This window comes from Patagioenas fasciata, chromosome 15, assembly GCF_037038585.1.
Source record: "Patagioenas fasciata isolate bPatFas1 chromosome 15, bPatFas1.hap1, whole genome shotgun sequence".
In the NCBI taxonomy this organism is placed as follows: Eukaryota; Metazoa; Chordata; class Aves; order Columbiformes; family Columbidae; genus Patagioenas; species Patagioenas fasciata.
This window is the reverse complement of record NC_092534.1, coordinates 10991219-11006015: the sequence shown is the minus strand read 5'-3', so window position 1 is coordinate 11006015 and position 14797 is coordinate 10991219. Positions and strand designations below refer to the sequence as shown.

General features: G+C 52.4%; 1 protein-coding gene across 2 annotated transcripts in view; it reads left to right on the top strand.

Moving 5' to 3' along the window:
- The window catches only part of TNRC6A (trinucleotide repeat containing adaptor 6A), a 72396-nt gene that overhangs the window by 6247 nt on the left and 51352 nt on the right, over positions 1-14797 (top strand). For both annotated transcript variants that reach the window (XM_071815347.1, XM_071815345.1), the window contains exon 2: positions 5363-5436. The gene's annotated coding sequence lies outside the window, so the exon portion shown is untranslated. The remainder of the gene's footprint in view (positions 1-5362; positions 5437-14797) is intronic.

Genomic DNA, 14797 nt, shown 5'->3' with positions numbered 1-14797 from the left:
AAGGTTCAGCAAACCCTGCCAGAGAAAGTCTTAAGTGGCTTTTAACAATATATATTTTATATTGTTACAGTCTAGTGCCCTGCTAATTCAGCAGCCAGTGCAAACACCCTCAGTTCAGCTCTGTGGATATTTCAGTTAAGAAACCCCAGAAATGATAACCCAGGGAGACTTTTGCAGGTGAGCGCTGTGTTTCCTATCTGGGGATAGGGACCTGCATGTAGAGCATCCTGGTGCAGCGGGCTGGGGTGGCTTCGTGAACACACCGGGATGGGACCCAGCCCGGGGATGGGGACGGGGTTCCCTCCATCTGGTCTCTTGTGTGTGTACAGGGTGTTCCAGTTCTTCACAGGGTGTTCCTCACATGCACCGGGCTCTCCTGCCCTGTGCTGGGGGTTCCCCTTGCACACCGTGCAGTGCATCCCGGTGCCAGCACTGGAGCAGTTCTGCTCAGCCTGGGGTGGGCAGCTGCTTTCTTATGAGGTTTTCTAACCTTTGCCATCAGTGGGGCCAGGCAGTTCATGGCATCTGCAACTCTACTCATAGCCATAGTGTATTTCTTCTAAAATTTTTTGCGCTGTTAATTCAAGCTTAACAAAACTCAGCTGCATCTCAGCAGGTCAATGTTGGTTTAATCGCGTGGTGCTGCGGGATTTGTCCCATCAACCGCTTTGCGGTGTCCATGGGATGGGCCAATGTGGTCGTGTTTCTGTAGCTGCAAATACGGAAGATACTGAACACCAGAGTCATTTGCCAAGTAAAATCAACGGCAAACATCTCCAGTGCTGCTCCTCCAGTACGAGGGGGTAATTAAATCTGAGACAGTGAGGAAACAGCCCTGTTTTGGAAAAGGGACCAGTGCGGTGACCGGACTGTGCTTTGTCCTCTGCTGCTCTGCAGGGGCTTCTGAGCCCAAGCTAGCGGCACCAGGGCTGCTAGGCACCCGTGTCCCCTCACCAGAACCATCCTTCCCAACATCCCTCCTCCTCCTCACCTGCCCTCCTGCACACGCAGCCTCATCCCAATCATCAGAGGCAAATGTGGCTGTAATGAAAAGTAAATTTAATATCCTTGCCCCCATTTTTGTAAATTAGTATAACCGTCAGCTACAGAATAAATGATACCTAATTAACCATTGGGGGAAGTTCACGCAGAGGTGCTTGGCTGTGAGGTGATCATAGGGAAGCACGATCAGTGACAGAAAATGAACAAGATGCTGGCTGTAGGAAGCTGTAATTACAGAGGACTGACATACTGTGAGCTGTTTATGATAATGAAGTGGTGCATCAAATCAAATTAACCTTAGTTATTTAACACAAAATGCACTGAGGACTTGTCTCACTAGATGCTAAATCCAAAACCGGAGCAGTCGCTGAAGTCAGAAAAGCGGCTTCAATGCAGGCACAGGAGGTGGCTTTTATTTAAGTCGGTTGATCGTGGCTGGCTGGACTGTGCGATGGCGAGGGCTGGCGCAGGCAGGGAGCCGGCAGAGCTGCCACCAGCAGCCCGGGACGCCACAGCACTACCAGGGAGCCCCGTCACCGCTGGCTGCGTGTTGGTGGGGGATTGCCCACGGCAGCATCGCTGAGCGAGTGGCTGTTGCCCCTGAGCCCCCGCCATGCACCTGAAGCCCCACGCTGCACCCACAGCAAGGTGGGTATTGTGCCTGGGAGGGGGTAACAAAGCCGGGGGGTTGGTCAGGGTCCAGCTGCAGGATGGCAGGATTTTCCCTGCCTGGTGTGCCGGGGGTGCCACGGCCACTCCTCATCTTGGGGCACAGGATGCAAGTGGCACAACGAAGGTTTCACTCGCCCATCTCTCTGTCCCACCGAGGCTGCAGCACTCGCGGGAGGAGGATTCCCGTCGGGATCCCTTTGCGCTGACGGGTGAGTGACCTTTCAAATTAACCCAAATGCTCTGTTAAAGATTAATGAGCTTCCTAAACAAGGGTCCCTTCTGTGTGCTGGGCTGTTTGCAGCGCTGTACATCCGTCTGTGCTGGAGGACGGGGTTGCCATGCCACAGCGGGGCTCTGTCATGCTGGAGATACTGGCACAAGTTCAACGGGGCCGGGGAGGTCCCAAGAATCTCAGGGAGGGGGGCAAAGGGGCAAATATACTTTATGATAGTGGTTCTGTAAACAATGTTAAAAGGCTGTTTGCGTCAGCGGTGTTTCCGTGGTTAAGGGGATGCCGGCCAGGCACGGGTCACCCGGGGGCAGCTGCCAGCTGGCACAGCTCAACTGAGCAGAACCCAAGGGCGAGAAAAGGAACCAGCCTGATAAAAATGCCTCTTGCTCATAGTGTCCCTGTCCTGATGGCCTGCTGACTATCCAAGTACTCGATTTGCTTCTGAACGTTTTGTTACATGTTGTTTTGAATTGGTTTTTCATAGAAAATATTTGCTCAGTGCTCTGCGTGCCCATGGGGGCCTCTGGGGAGCTGAATCCCTTCTCGGGGAAAGGATTCCTCTGCAGAACTTCCCACTTGTTGGCAAACCAAAAATTGCAGCTCCAGTGAAAGGCTTTAATCCGTGTAATTGAAAATGTTTGATGGATTTTGGAGCACCTAATGCCCAGGGTCACAGCCTCGTGAACTGCCCCGGCACCTCCCCGAGCCCGCTGATCTGTACCCTGTGTTGGCAGCCCCCCCTGTATAAATCAGCACCCCAGGCATCATCCCAGTTATTCCTCTTCTCGTGCTGGCTTTGAGTCCTAGTTCATGGTGGAGGGTGATGGCTTTCGTGGTTATCAGTTCATTTTGCTTCTTTCCATCAGTATGAAAATACCTTGTGAGTCCTGAGAGTTAATCACTATTGTATGGGAATAGAGAGAGGAGATTTTCTTTAATCCCCTTCAAATGGCCTCCAAATGAGGGCTCGAACAAGGATGACTAATGACAGACATGGTTAAACTAATTTCATAGGTGAAGCTTTGATGGGAGCCCTCCCAAGCCCAGGTGTAGCCCTGGGGGACCATGCACTCATGCTGCACATGCAGATCTTCTTGCTGTACTGCTTAAATTAAGCAAACTGGCTAATTTCTGTTTTGTTTTTACCAGAGGATTCCATTTTTTCATTGAAAACATTTTTGTCTGTTTTCTGCAAACCTTTTATTTAGCACAGCCAAATATAATCTCACTAATGGGTTACTAAATCCAGATTCACTTAATAGCCAGCTACATCCTTCATACTTTATCCAATACCTCTCATCAAAGGGTTCCCTCTGCACATACATTTGTCTTTCAAGAACTGATAACAGTAATGAAGTATGAAGTTAGTGAAATGTGTCTGAGGAACTCTCAAAAGAGGATGCATTCAGCGGTGGTAAAGCTGTGATACCAGGTGCATCTTGGATAAAGCACTGGCTCTGTTCCACGGCACGAGGTCTGTTCCGTGGCACCAAGTCTGTCCCGTGGCACCAGGTCTGTTCCACGGCACCAGGTCTGTTCTGTAGCACTTACCACTGTGATGCATTTTTGGGGTACAAGCTCTTCCTTCCCATCAGGTAATTTCCTGGCAGAGCAAAAGTCTTGCAAAGCTGATGTGAGGGAAGGGAAGACACATCTGACAGACCAAGGTGATGATGGGGTTTGAATTCAGGTTCCACTTGATCGACTCTTTGAGATTTCCTCCGGTTGTGGCCTGGGGCAGCTTTCCCATGCTTCAGCCCACCGTGCTGCTTATTGCACCGGGTCTGGAGAGCCAAAATAGCTACAGTTTATGAGATACTTGTAAAAAGCTCAATTTCAGTGCTTGACTGGGTGTCTCTGCCCTGGCCTGTCCCCGTCACCTCCCCGCTCAGGTGTTCTCTTGCATTCTCTGCATATTCAGCTGGCAGCATCCCACTCCTGTCCTGGCTCCCCTGGGGACTTCGGGAACATGTTGCCGGTTCCCTGAATCCCTGTGGAAGCTGCAGCCTCTCCCGGCTGCTCCTGATTAACACCACTGCCATGTGCTGTCACTCACCAAACTGTCATCTGTGAACAGCAAGAGGTCCCTTTCTAGGCCTATAGAAAAGGGAAACATGCACAGAGCAAAGTGGAAGAATACATGGGACAAAATCAGGGTGTCCCATCCCTTCCCCACAGTATTGGCAGTGATTAATGTGACACTGTTGCTGTCCATCTTGTGTTTGTTTAACTATCGTTTTTGTGGTGTTCACGTCTCTGGAGACCCGATCTGGCGGGAATGGCTTGATGGATTATGTATGAAATACAGGTCAACACGTCCAAGTATTACTGCCTCATAATTTGCTGCGCCACAGAGGCCAATATAGATGCCTTGTGTTATTAATTATACCAATATATTTTCATGAGTAATGTGATTAATTAGGCTGTATATATTACAGTTGCAGGCCTGTTCTGTTGCTGTGTTTGTTCTTGGATGGAAGTGGTTGGCGCAGAGAACAGGCAGCGAAATCTGTACCTTGGACTCGATCTCGTTCCTTCTCTTTCAGAGCGTTCAGGGGAAAAATACAACTCCATGGGCTGCTCTTGTGGTGCCAGGGAGGCAATGGGGCAGGGGCAGCAGGGCAGGGGAGCGGGGCAGTGGATGCCAGGAGGGTAGGGGCTGCCAGGGCTGTCCCAGGCTGGGTGTCAGCTCCCAGGGACCTGGAGGACACTTGGTGGCAGCAGAATGAGCAGGGAGATGCTGAACCGGCCAGAGGGGGAATCCTGCCCGGGGCAGCTGGGGTCCTGCTCCCTGGGGTGGCTCCCGCCACGAGCCAGAGCCCAGCACCGGCCTCGCTTGTAGCACTGTGAGGATGAATGGCATTTAAAATAAATCAGAGACTCATCTGCTCTCACTGAACTTCTTAAAGAGTGTGTCAGCGAAGTCGTTCCTGTAACTCATTTTTATTTTCCCTTTACAAGCTCAAAGTGCTGGATCCAAGCTGTGCTCAGTGTGGTTCTGTGCCACTGGCTTACGACACCTGCGGGGTTTGGGTTCACAGGGTGGTTTTAACCTGTCACAGGCGAGAGCCTGATAAGCAGTTGTCAGTCTGCACAGTGCAAAGACGGGTCAAAGAGTTTGCAGCTTTTTTGGAGTGTGAAAATATTCACAGGAAACAAGATTTTTGACAAAAGCAGCATTCTTCCCAGTTTCCCGGGTGCATTTGCTTGGTGTTGGGGCTTCAGCCTCCCTGGTAGTCCGTGGCCTGTGTCCCTCCCTGTGTCACAGCCAGGACTGGGACCTGGCAAGTCTGTGGTCGCCCTGCTCAGCATCACCAAACCTCAGCAAAGCGCCGGGCTGTGCCAGGCTCCCCGGGCTGGGGGGGCCTGTGCCTTGTATCCTGCTCTTGCACCCAGACCTCCGCTCCCGGCACCACAGCGGAGCTGAACCCTCTTCTGCCTTTTGTTCCCATAAAGGTCAAAGAAGAGTCACCATCCTTTAAGTGCCAAGAAGAGGCCTTCCACCCTCCCGTGCAACAAGACTTTGAACAGTAAGGCAGCTGCTTTTTCTTCCCAAATGGTTGCTGCATGTTTGAATGTACATTGATTTTACTCTGGCTGGTTTTTTTTCCTTCTTGTCACAAGTTCGATTGCAATGGTTTGTTTCTTTGCTTTTTCATGTAATTTATCCCTAGCAGTCTAACATAAACAGTCATGCCGGTGATGGGATGTTGTCCTGTCTTCCCAGTGATGCTTGAGTTGCAGTTTTCCCATGACATTATTAGTTCAGTGAGGATGGCAGGGACCAGGGAGGGGGGATAGAACTGGCTTCTCTGGAGTGTCTGGGACCCCTCTGGTGGCACCTGGAGCCGTCTCTGAACCGCAGCTCCATGGGGTCCTGCAGCACCCAGCTGGGGGTCAGGGTGGTGTCAGCGAGCAGGCAGGGGGACCCCATTTCTGGGTGGCTTTACTGTCTCACTGGAGGGGAGTGACTTGTGTCCCTCAGGGGACAGAGGACAGCGAGCTGGCAGGGCACAGGGTCAAACCCCGTGTCACTAAGGTGGGCAGCAGCTGCTCCAGGCGCTCCTTTGCCATCTCTGCCTGCAGAGGGAGGCAGCTCTGTGACTCTGTTCAAGTCTCTGACATTTTCAGAGCGCTCTTCTTCCTCCTTTGCTTGAGAGCCAAAGCTTTTGAAGTGCTCTGGTGGGGCTGGGGGAGGCAGAGCTCCCTGGCCCTGTGCAGAGCTGGCTCAACACCACAGTGGCAGCAAGGGAACGATTTGCTGGATGGGTCCATCCAAAGGCAGAGAGCGGCACAGACAGCAGGTCAGCTGCGGCTGTTTGGCTGTGCAGGACCTCCATTGAATTATGCCCATGGTTGCGCTTGGCACCCAGCCTGACGTGTGCAATCCCTGCCAGGTCACTGACTGGGATCTCCAGAAGTGTTGTCTGTCTGTCTGTCTGTCTGCAGCCCTCATTCAGGCTGTGCAATCAGCTCAGCCCAGCCGTGCAGAGGCAGCTCATCACCTCCACTGGTGCAGGGTGTTGTACCGGTAAAACTGTGCATTGGCTGGGATCACCGATCCTGCTGGGAGGTGGGCAGAGGCTCTGCCAGCTGAGTCTGGATGGACGTGTGTGCCCTGCGCTGTGTCAGAGCACGGTGCTCGAGTCAGGGTGAAGATCATCCCCCCGTCCTTCTCTCCAGCTCTGCCTGGAAAGCACCGGGGAGCTCAGCATGAAGTGAAACCTTCTGGTCCTGCCCAGGGATTCACCCATAAGCCAGGGAGGAGTCTCCTTTATTCTACATTTAGTTCTTGGGATTGACTCCCCCCTGGGACAAACCCATTGCTGAAAATGCTCTGGTCACAGTCAAAATTAAATCAGAAAATGAACTATTACTCAAAGTGACTGGGAGTTGCTCAAGATTTATATGCTTTGGGCAGCTGGAGCTCCATTTGCCGGGATACCTGGGGAAGCCGCTGCCACTAGCACACCGTGACCGTTTGCAATTTCACACCGCTTTAAACTCACTCTCATTGAGACTGGGGAGATGAAAAATGTCTTTATTAAAGGAAGTCACAGGTCCCTGATTGGCTGCTGAGTGTGTTCTAACATGAGTGTGGAGGGCAAGAAGGGTGTGGGGAGGCACGGGGGTCACTGAGCTCCCAGGGGAGCTGGCAGGGCACAGCAACTCCACACAAAGGGTTTATCTTTGGTTTTCCTACTGCTTGGAGCAGCTCGAGGTGGTTGGTGGCATTTACTTTGGGCCAGTCAGGTGGGCTGTGGAGCCTCCATGGCCCCGCAGTTCCACAGAAGTGGGGGGACGTGACCCCCACAGGGTTCAGCGCAGACCTGTGACATGAGGACGCTGGGGACAGTGCAGAGTTGTGACACATGGGGATGCTGGGGACAGCGCAGGGCTCGGCTGTCCCACAGGCCAGTACTCCGGTGTGCATCTCACCACCCATGCAATATCGCAGGTTTTCCCGTCCCCTTCTTTTGTGGCTGTTTGTTCCTTGTCCATAAATCCTCCATAGTCCCACTGTAACGCTCGCTCCTGTCCCCTGCACCAGTACCCGACCAGCTGCTCTGCAGAGGTGTCCCTGACCAAGTGGCACTTTTGCTGCAGGACAGCGGAGAGCACCCGGAGCACTCGGTTGTTTTTCACTGTCTTTATATGTCAGAGCATCCCCGGCGCCGCTGTACTTCGCCTCTGGCTGTGACCCGCCGTGCTGGTACTGCTCCCAAACCAGGTAGCTGTGTGCACACGTGTGCAATGTGCTTTGATAATTCACTCGGTTAAACATTCTGTAATCTGTGCTCCTACAAATATGAGTCTGGGTGAGCAATCTGTGCAGGCATCCTGCAATGGTTCACACCTTGAGCAACAAACAGCGTACAGCAGAGGTGGAGCTGCGCGGGGAGATGGTTGTGCTTCCTGCTGCTCTTTTTTCTCCAGCAGACCTTTGTGGATATTCACTCCCAAATGATCTTTTATCCTTGCATTTGTATCTTTGTATCTTTGCACTAAACCTGGAATGAAGTCAAGCACAGACCCTCCTCCCAGCTCATCCAGCCCCAGTTTACAAAAGGCTCTGTTATTATCCCCGCATCCACACTCTGTAACCCTGTAATTAGATGCTTAGACTATGATTGCCCCATTGTCCGCTGGAAGGGTTTAATCATTCTTTTCTCCTACAGTGGCAATTTTGTTCCAATTAATTATTTCAGTTTGAACAGCAATAGCTGGTTGAGTTTAGAGAGAAATTAAAAGGGTAGAGGAGGATAATGAAGAGTGAGCTAACTAGGGAGAGATGCGAACAGGGCTGTGCTTATCCCTGCTGCTCTTCCAGGCTCTCGCCTGCTCCCCCAGAGAGCTTTTGCGGGCTGGGAGGTGTTCTCGCTGGAAACGGGGATGCTGCGGCCACAGAAGCACCACCTGGCTTCACCCCTGCCTGGGAGGTTCTTTGCTGGGTGTGATGGTTATGCTCACTGTGCAGCCCAGGAGGGAAAGCATTTCTCATTCAGGCTTTAACCAACACACCTAAATCAGTAGAGACAGGGTAGGTTTAGCTGGTTGTACCATAAACCTTGTGTTTTCCTGGCCAGCGAACACACGTCCCAGTTCAGTCCCAGCTGAACAGGACCTGTGGCCATGTCCCATGAGACTCTGCCGGGAAGCAGCTGCACAGGTCCAGGTGGGACCTGTGAAAGCAGATAAGGTGCAAAAGAGAAGTGATGTCTGGTCCAGCATTCACGGGTCAGCGCCCTCTAAGAGTCTCTGCAGTCCTGGCCCTTGCCAGCCCCAGCATGGTCTCCAGAGCAGCGCTGCTGCTTCCACGTGAGTGGATCTGGCTCTGGCTGGAGGAGAAGCAGCAGGACAGGACCAGGGGCTGGCAGGACCCAGGGCTCCCCCAGCCCCACATCCCCCCTGCCTGCTCATGGCCAGGGCTGCCTGCCAGCAGCACTTAGCCATGCCCGTGCCATCACCATGCAGAGCATTCACAGCAATCTGCAGAGCAACATCTGGTGGGGTTCCTTCCCGCCCCGAAACATCTGGCTGCTTGGCCAGCTGGCAGATAGGAGCTGCCAGCCAAAGGCAGACACGCGTTCCTGGTTTACAGCACCATGGCAAACGGGAGCAGGCAACAGGGCTGGTGTGTGCAGGGAGGAGCAGGGCGGCTCTGCCACTCTGCTGTCCCAGTCTCTTGGTTCCTCCAGCTCGCGGAAGTGGGGCTGCACCTTCCCCTCCTGCCCAGGCAGCAGCAGTGAGCTGGGGCAGCCCCAACGTTCTGGGTCCATTCCTGGCTCTCGTGTGAAGAACCTGTCAGAGCCACAGCACCTCTGTGAGCCCATCCCCAATGCTTATGGCCTCCATTACTGTTAGACAGCCCTGTTTTTTCTGTTGGTGTGGCTGGGGGATCAGCAGGGCTGGAGCACCTACCAGAGGGGATGCTGGGGGCGTTCTGTGAGACACATTCAGCTACAGCCAATGGCAAACCATGATCACCAAATTACTCATTAATTTAGTGGAATTACTGGCTGGCATGGGCACCATTCTCAAGGTGATTTGGGATGCAGCTGATTGAAATTTTAACAATTTTTTAAAAAAAAATTCTAAGGTTAGACAAGGTTTTGAAGGGAGAGGAAAAAATATTTCACGCCTTTCAGGAGTTACAAAAATGCTGCCTGTGCAATTCATGTATAATTCAATGAATTCCAGAGTAGTTTGAATATTTAAATTATATATGATCAAAGCAATAAAAAAATCTGCATTTCCTCACTCGAACCCCCCCAGACATAATGCTCCCAAGCGTCCCCTCCCCAAAAGGCAGCTCTTCACTTCCATGCTCCCAGATCTATGGAGCCTCGTTGCTCCAAAGAAATTGAGTTAGACTGGAAAAATACGGCTGCCAAGCGCAGCCACTGTTTTTCAATAACTTGGCGATGCATCGCGGCTCCGGCAGCGCTGTTGCCAGGGCAATGGCCGTGGCGGACGCAGGGCAGGCCTGGGGAGGGTGATGGGCACAGTGCAGGGCGCAGGAGTCCCCGTGCTGCCTGCTTGCTGCCTGCACATTGCCTGCACGCTGCCTGCACATTGCCTGCATGCTGCCTGCACATTGCCTGCACGCTGCCTACGCCAGCAGCAAAGCTCTGGAGGGTGGCAGGAGCCCACTGAGCTGTGACCCCGGCACTGAGGGATGGAGTGGTCTCACCCCTCACCGCCGCCTTTCTCAGGCTCTGCAGAACAGCAGCCCCAGCCCCTTCACATGTCCCCCCATGTTTCTCCCAGGGGTTGTTGGTTCCATGCTCTAAACCCCCTGGACGTGTCCGGCTCCTCTCCCAGCTCCTCTGCTCCAGGGCTGGGATGTGGCAGCTCCCCAGCTGTGGCCATGGCCAGTGGAGCCAGGAGAAAAAGGAGAAAATCCACAACAAAATGCAAAATGCTCCCTCCTCCCCTGCCCTCTCTCCAGATGCTGTAAATTTTCATTAGTATTCTGTAATTTAATGATCTATTCCCAGAAGAAAATTAGTCTTCAATTTACAAAAAAATCCCTGTTAATTTAAGCATAATAGTAGGAGAGCGATGCGAGTGTGGGATCCCTGTCTCGCAGCTCCTGCTCCTCCCTCTTCACAGCCTTGCAAAGGGCAATTACGAGGGAGAATTTTAATAATACACTAAAGTCCATTTGAAATCTCCCAACCAATTCTCCAAAGAGGTTCCTGGGGGCAAGAAAAGCAATTTCCTCCTGAAACAAGAGGTTATTTTGAACTGGGCAAACACAGTGATGCAGCTGAAGGTTGATGCTGGAAGCCAGGGAGAGGCAGGGATGTGCTGGGAGATGTCACTGCGCACCCCGGCGGGAGATGCTGCGGGTCTCTCCGTGATTCTATGATTCTATAAGGCTGCAGAGCCCGGCTGTGCCTGCCTGCCCTGCCTGTCCTGGGACAGAGCCAGGGCATCTCTCCCCCGTGCGTCCTGCTGTGGCGAGGTGGGTGTAAATCCTGCGCCAGCCGGGAGCCATCTCCTCTGCAGATATTGAGACAGATGACGGTGGCTTTGCTCATTAGAGGCTGTGGCAAAGGGTAGGTGCTGGGAGTCTCTGTACTGTGGAAGAGCTGCGAGGGGAGCTCATTAACTTGAAAAATTGGGTCCAGAGGGCTCATTTGTCTGATACCAGTTCACTGTTTTTTCTAGTAATGTGGAAAATGAGAGAGGGGGATCTGAGCCTCTCCTCTGTGACCGACTCTTTGATTTACCCCTTTCTTATTCATGTCCTCTCTTTCAAATTGCCTTTAATATTGTTTATTTTCCCTAGGAGTTAAGCCTGTCCATGTGGAACACAACCCTTTGCTCCGTGGTACCCACGGGACAGCCCCACCACTGCTGCACGTTTTGTGTCCTGTACCACAGGGATGCTGCCCAAGGGGCCACGATGCTCTCCTGGCCAGGCCAGAGCAAGGCTGGGGAGGGTGGAGATGGGGATTTTGGCTCGTCACCTATCTCAGAGAGGGGCCGTGGTTTGGGCCAAGCTCCAAGGAGAAGGAGAAGGCTGCCGAGCCCCTGTCAGCGCTTCTGCACCCAGCAAACGGGCACTTGGCATCTCTGCTAACAGACACCAATGTAAGTGAAGATCCCTGCATAGCCAGCCGTGCCCTGAGATGTTGTTAAATTAGAAGTGAAATCTATTTCCTGTTTAAAGAGAAAAAAAAAGAAGGCGAGTGAACTCAGAGTTAAATATAGATATATGATATGTAAATGAATCTGACAACTGAGTGAATAAAAAATGAAGCTTTAAATTATTGAAGGGTAGGAGGAGATGGCGCATGCAAATAGCATTAATGTGGAAAGAGGCAGCTCTCTGAACAGGGAGAGGAGGTTTAGAAACATAATTATTTCTTTTAAGAAAAGGGCTACACATTAAACAAAAGCCAACAGAACCCGCACGTGTTTATTTCAGAGGTCTTTCTTTCCATCCTACCACTTTATTCTCCTGTTTTTTTTTTTCCTGCTGCAAAGCAATGAGAGAAATCGAAGGCTACTGAATTTTTTAGCTTTAATTAAAATAAGATAAATAAAGTTTTTATTGCTACAAGAGAATAAATGAGTCCCAGAGATGGCCAATCACAGGCTGCCATTGAGAAGCCCGGGAGGTGTTTGCTAATTGATTTAGCGAGGACAGGGCTCTTTGGCCCTCAGAGCCATCACAATCCCAGCCTGGTTCATCACCCCCCTGCAAACCCTGACAACTTCCAGCACATTTGCAGAGATAGCACAGACTTGACTTAAATGGAGAGATACACACTCCAAGATTTGAGCCTGCCAGGAGGGGGTAATGGCACCTGGACTGTGAGGATGCTCTGGGTGCTCTTGCTCCAGTTCCACCACGTGTCACAGGGACCACGGGGCTGAGGAGGCTCCTCCACAGGCCTGGCTCAGGAGCATCTGCAGAACAGTATTGAAAATAGAAAACTAGCTGGTTATTTTTATAAGCGGTAAAGCTGACAAGGAATTCTGGTGGAATGGGCACTCTGCGAGTGCAGTAAATGTCCTCATTACCTTCCCCACAGCTATATTTATGCCTCTCTGACCCTCTTCAGGACTGACAGGGCAGGTTACAGCTTTGCGTTTCCTAATTCAGTACATGATGGCTTGGGACGAGTTGTTAAAGCTATAGATCAAAATGTCATTTATTAGAAAAGTGCGTCCCCGGGGATTCTTATCCTTCGTTTATTATTTGTCGTGTGCTGACAGTGTGCTCTGTTCTGTCTAATCTGTCTTTCCAGCCCTCATCGCCACATCACCTGAGAGCTTCCCAGGGCTTAAAAAATGATGTTTTGCTTCCCACTCCCTTCCCTGCTCTGCAAAGCCGGTGAGGGCTTCAGGATTTATGAAAAGTGCATGGGATTTATTTTCCCATTCAGTTCTGAGTCACCAGCGGTGCAGGGTCCACCGGTCCCTGCAGTGGAGGAGTGACCCCAGGAGCTCTCCCACCCGGGACGCTGCTGTCGCAGGCTGGGGTGCTGCTGTGGAGCAGAGACCTCAGGTGGCCCTGGCATCCCGTCAAAGTTTGTTGAAATAATTCTGAGAAGTGACTGGAATGCCTTTTTCAGGGAATTTGAGCACTCTGCAGGGGCTGGACGCACCAAGCTCAGGCTGTACCTCTGCCTGGGTTTGTGCCAGCCACACTAACCCCTTAGGGCAATTCCTCCCTCCCACAGACAGCTTTTGCAGTGATGAAGTGAGCAGGGAAGAGTCTTCCTCCTTGGATCCCCCCTCATGTTCACCGTGTGCTTGGGGGACGCTCTGCTTGTCCTCTCCTCAGACCAGCAAACCCCCGGAGCCATGGGAGCTGCAGGTGCACACACGTCCACCCACACAGCCTGGCTCCCATCTGCTGAGGCAGCAGAAAGCTCTCCTTGGTAGATGAAGGCAGGACTGACAAATTCTGCCACGTCTGAGTGAGACACAGGTTTTGCCAATGACGCTCCTTTGCAGGATGCCCGGCAGCGCCCGTCACAGCACCTGCCTCCATCCCCGGCAGACCTGGTCAGGGAGCTCAAGGAGTTTTTGGAAAAGCTCCTTTCTCAACTCTAGGAAGTCCTCCATAGGATATCTGTCTCACTTTTAAGACTTTCTGCTACTTGAACCATCACCCTTGGGCAGCTCTTCCCCCATGAGTCAGTGAGGATGCTTCCCTTGTCCTCCTGCCCTTGGTACCCACGTGCCCAGCTGCAGGGTGTGTTTGTACAGCGGTGGGGGAAGTGAATAACAACCTGACCCATGCTACAATGGAGACTAAACCTGCCTAGCTAATGATCTGACTGTATAAAACTCAGAGCTCATCACAGCCCCAAGAGCTGCACAGAGTTTGGAGGAAGCGCTTTTCCTCTGAGCTGAGACCTGGCTTTGTCCTGCCCAGGTGAGAGCTGCTGTCGACCTTGCATGACTGAGCCATTCATAGACCAGCCACCCTGTTCTCATGCTCTTCCCTGGTCCAGGGAGCACTGACGAGGACTGTGGTGGGGAATCTCACAAAGTCAACCCAGTGCTTAGGTACAAGAACCCCCGAGTCTCCACTTATCTGTTTAAAGCACATGTGCTTCCTGAGAAACCCCTTCCCTGTCTTCATCCCCCCAGGACAGCCCAGGTCTGAGGCACCAGCATGACAAGGAGCTGCATCTGGTCCTGCCTGCCAGGTACAGCCCCTCAGCTGGGCACCAAAGGGACCACTGACCCTGTCTCATGGCTCCAGTGGCTCCCAGTGCGGGTCTTTTCATCCCCCAGTTTGGCTGCCGTGTCTCCATGGCAACACGCTCGCCCTGCTGCAGCATCCTCGGCTGCCACTTCCAGCGCCGCATTTGTATTCCCAGCCTTTGTCTCCTGCTCGGCGCTGGCAGCCGGCCAGGCCAGGCATCCATTTCAAAGCAGCCTTTGTTTTATTGGTGAAATAGCTGGTCACAAATACACGGGGTTTAAGCAGGGCGAGAACAGCATTTCTTTGCTTTCCTTCTTCCCCCCAGCCAAGATGCCATCGCTGGGCAGAGCTGTAACCTGCACCCTGCAGGCAGCACATCCCCTTGCCAAGAGTGGGCAGACACGGGTCAGTGCATGCTGTGCTGTGTCAGACGGGCAGGAGCAAGCGGGGGGAGACATTTTCTTTCTCTCTCCCACTACCTGGGCAGATCTGAAATTCTCTTTCGCAGTCAGATGTGTCATTTTCAGAGCAACCCTGTCCCCAGGGTGGATTTGCTGAACTGTAAAGCCCAGTGGCTGAGACCCCAGTCCCTGGGCAGGGGAGAAAGCTGCTTGGAGCAGGATCCTGCTGGCAGCTCTGTCCCTGCTGCAGGGGCTGAGTGGTGTTTGCAGTTTCCAGCCTTGTTGCCAGGGGAGGTCAGGGCTGAGAAGATG